Source organism: Ctenocephalides felis, unplaced genomic scaffold (genome assembly GCF_003426905.1).
Source record: "Ctenocephalides felis isolate EL2017-DRISC unplaced genomic scaffold, ASM342690v1 CF-g0.4_SCAFFOLD_03572, whole genome shotgun sequence".
NCBI classification, from domain to species: Eukaryota; Metazoa; Arthropoda; class Insecta; order Siphonaptera; family Pulicidae; genus Ctenocephalides; species Ctenocephalides felis.
In genome coordinates, this window is record NW_020539726.1 from 32,964,260 (window position 1) to 32,968,717 (window position 4,458).

Genomic DNA, 4,458 nt, shown 5'->3' on the forward strand with positions numbered 1-4,458 from the left:
ATAAATGATTTATTAATAATTCCCTCGGCTTTTGTCACCTTTGAATTAATCGTCAATTAAACGAATAATAATAATCCATTATTACAATCGACTTGTAGCATCCTAATTATCTTTGTAATTACAAATAATTGTATTTGGTAACACAATAACTAACTAAATGATTATTATCGATACAAACACTGTAAAGAGAGTGTTCAAATACATTATTATTATGTATTTAAGTGTATTTAACTATCCATTATTCATTTTCTATGTATTATTAATTTCATCAATACATTGACGAGACGATTATTTTAATTAATGGGAATATAAATATGATCGACGGTAGTCGTTTGAGTAAATCTCAGGTTAAAACTCATTTATTTCTTTAACTGTGTTTCTCAGAGTTAGCTGTGATTGACGATTATACTCGTCATAAAGAAATGACATAATTTTGACGAGTATATTAGTCATGCGTATAAAACAGTGTCTATTTACTATTTAAATTAAAATTTTTAACAAAAAAATATATTCTGAAGTGACAAGATGTTTAGAATATTTTGGGGCAAAGGCTGTTTAAAATATGTAGTTGTAAGTGGCATTTCACCACCTTTATTAAGGAAAGTTGCATGAACTTCCCGAAATGTTGAATTAATATACTTAATCAATAAGAATTGAAATTTATCTTTTTAATAACATTTTTAACTTCCCGTAGGGTAAGTTATTGTAATGGGCCGAAAATCGGAATTGAAAATTTTTACATTTCTCGACGTTTTGAAGGTTTCTGAACGTTTTGGCATACCTCAGAAAAAATGGATGTGTGTGTGTGTGTGTGTGTGTGTATGTATGTGTGGATACAAATTTCCAGTCACGTTTCAAGGCGCACGGATCAACCGATTTGAATGGTTTAAAAAACATTCGATACCTATTGATAGGGAAAAAAGCTGATTAGTTTTTGGCAGAGGCAGGTCCAGCCGTTTCGGAGATACGGAGCAAAGAGTGCAGAAAATAGAAATCGAATTTTTGAGAGAACGGAGTATCCGATTTGAATGATCTAAAAAACATTCAATTAGTAATGATTGGGAGAAGTGTTTATTAGTTTTTGGCAAAGGCAGGCCCAGCCATTATGAAGATACGGAGCTAAATATGTAAAAAATGGCAGTTTTTGAGAGAACTAAGCGTCCGATTCAAATGATTCAAAGAACTTTCTGCTTGTCTTAACAAAATAATAGAAATTAATAGATAAAAAATTTTGTTCCATTTTTTATTTTTTTTTTTATTTTATTTTTTTTTTTAGTTTACAAATAATTTCAACTCTGTGCAATTCAGTTTATATAATTCTTATAAATATTAAACAATGTTACAATATTTATAATAATCTATTTGAAAACATTCAGTATTCCTTGAACATTTTCTTACGGTGCGGGAAGTTCCAGCAATTTGCCTTAAGGCACGATGCCATAATTGCCTCAAGACAGAATTCCACTTACAGCTAGTTACTGTTTATTTTGAAATTTACCAAAACCATTTTTCCTACATTTACATGTGTGTCTAATTTTTCATCTAATTTTATCAAAAAAGTAAAATTTAGTATTAAATTACTTCAATTGAATGAAAAACTCCATATTTCTCATCCAATATCTTACTTACTCCGTAATTGACAAATATACACGTCATAAGCTCGAATTGGACGACACAAAACTGTGCGCATTTTGTAGATTTATAGAAAATTTAATTCGGTGAATCATGATTTTCGTGCTCTATAATGTTACGTATTTGTGCTTATTAATAATGTTTTAATAAGTGAATATAAATTGATTAGTAAAATAAAAAACAATACAATTAATATATCTGTAACGGATTTTTTATGGTTTTATATAAAATTGTGCATTAAATGACTTTTTTGTACTTATTTTTGCAATTTGAAAAGAAATTTGTAATAAATATACTAATTAACTTCCCGAAGGAGAAGTTTATGTTTTCTCGACGTTTCAGGCCATTCTGAATCGAATGAGACCAAATTTGGAAAAAGTATGTGTGTGTGTGTGCGTGTGCACCAACAGATTTTTTGCCGTAAATCGCCGTTTTCTCAAAAACGGCTGGACCGATTTCAAAAATGTAAAAACGATTCGATGTATCTCGATGAGGACTATTGTTTGTCAATTTTGTGCGACGATCGGCCAAGCCGTTTCTTCGTAAATAGCAGAGAAGTGAGAAGTTTTTCGTCCACGTTTTAGCCCACAGTTCTGAATCGATTTTGAAAATTCAAAAATTGTTCGAAAGATATTGGTTGGGAATCGACCTGATTACTTTTTGGTAGAGATCGGCCGGGCCGTTTTCTTGTAATAAAGTTTAAAAAAAAAAAAATTCGACGATTTTTATGATTATTTTTTTGACGGTAGATACCATAGTCTTCTATCTAGATCATACTAAAATATTACGGCTCTACGACAATTGGTTTAACTTTAAAAATTCGTCAAAGTTTGCAAAACTTGGTATTGTTTTTTTGGCATTTGTCAAAATTAGACTTTTGATCGACGTTTTCTCAAAAACGCCTGAACCGATTTCAGAAATTTAAAAGCCATTTGAAGTATCTCAATGAGGAGAAAAACAATTCGATGTATCTCGATGAGGACTATTGTTTGTCAGTTTTGTGAGACGATCTGCCAAGCCGTTTATTTGCAATTTGAAGAAAAGTGTTAAACTTTTCGTCCACATTTAAGCTTATCCTACCGAACCGATTTTAAAAAATCAAAAACTGTTCGAAAGATATTAGTTGGGAATGGTACTGATTAATTTTAGATGAAAATCTACCGAGCCCTTTTCTTGTAATTAACTGTTGAAAAAAAAAAAAATTAAGCCGATTTTCATGGAACTTTTTTGGCGATATACATCATGGTTTTATAGAACTTACTGTAATATTATGGCCTTACGACAAGTAGTTTAATTTTAAAAATTCGTCAAACTTTGCTAAAATTATTATCGTTTTTTTAAAGTAGGATTGATGAAGTATATTATTTACACTTTTTTTTTTGATTAAGTCGATTATTTGCACATATCGGGAAGTTCATGTAACTTGCCTCAAGGCTAAATACCAAACCAACTAGTTTAGTTATAATATTACCAATATATATCTAGACTAATACTTTAGAATGAAAATGAAAGTTGGAACACTTTTTTAGGTTTTCAGGAATGTGTAGTTTTAATATAAGAATTAATACTGAGCTTCTATTATATATACACATAGTTTTATATATAATAAAAGTTTGGTACGGGAAGTTCCAGCAATTTGCCTCAAGACACGATACCACCATGCACCTAGACTAGTTTCTTCAATTCCAACTTAAAATTCATCCCGTTGTTCCCGCAGGAACCTCGTCGGTCGGTACTTGAACGTCATTGTTCGGCGACAGGTATGGCATGGAATTGAAAAGAGAAAACGCAGGATATGAATAGAAAAAATACTTATTTATTATGACAATGGCATTCGTTCGTTGGTTCGTTCATTCAATGTTTTGCGTTTTGTGTACGAGCACAAAGTACGACGAACGTACGAGGTACCCAAGTACGAAAATGTATTGTGCTCGATAAGGAGATGGGGACCATCGAGGACCCCAGGGTAGAGCAGGGTTGGAAAACATTTAAAAATAATTTTTAATAACTTGATTGTCCTAAAAACTTGTTGTGATGACTTTTTTATAGGTGACAACCCAATGGTTAACATAAGTCTTTTTGATGAATTTCAATAATTTTAGTCGATGTTTATTTTTAGCTTAATGATGAGACGCATTTGGTGTTCGATGCATTTGTTGTTAAATAATATAAATTATATATATATATATATATATATATATGTATATATATATATATATACATAATCTAAATTCTGAATTATTATTACAAGATGCATTACTTTGATTAATAAAGCCAAGGCGAACCGGGTCGTTTTTCATTCTTGAATATCGGTCATATCTAAAGATTATGGGGGCACTCTGAATGCGAATCTCGGTTATGTATGCGAGATTCTTGGCTCAGAAAATACATCGTATAATGTTGTATGTATAGTATATATATATATATATATATATATATATAAAAAATTTGATGTGCATATTATTTTCGATCGCTAAATATTTTTTTATTATTTTTGTTATTGGATCTTCAAAAACGCTAAACTGCCCTTCCAAAAATTTAATCAGTTCTTTATTCCGTCAATACAAGTGAAATGCTTTTTGAATCATTGTAATCGGACGCTCCGTTCTCTAAAAAACTGAATTCCCATTTTTGGCACTTTTTGCTCAATATCTCCAAATTGGCTGGACCAGTCTTTGCCAAAAACTAATCAGCACGTGTTCCAAACACTAAAAATCGAATGCTTTCTGAATCATTGCAATCGGTTGATCTGTGTTCCCGAAATCGTCAACAAAAAATTGTATCCACACATACATACACACATCACACATACACACACACACTTAC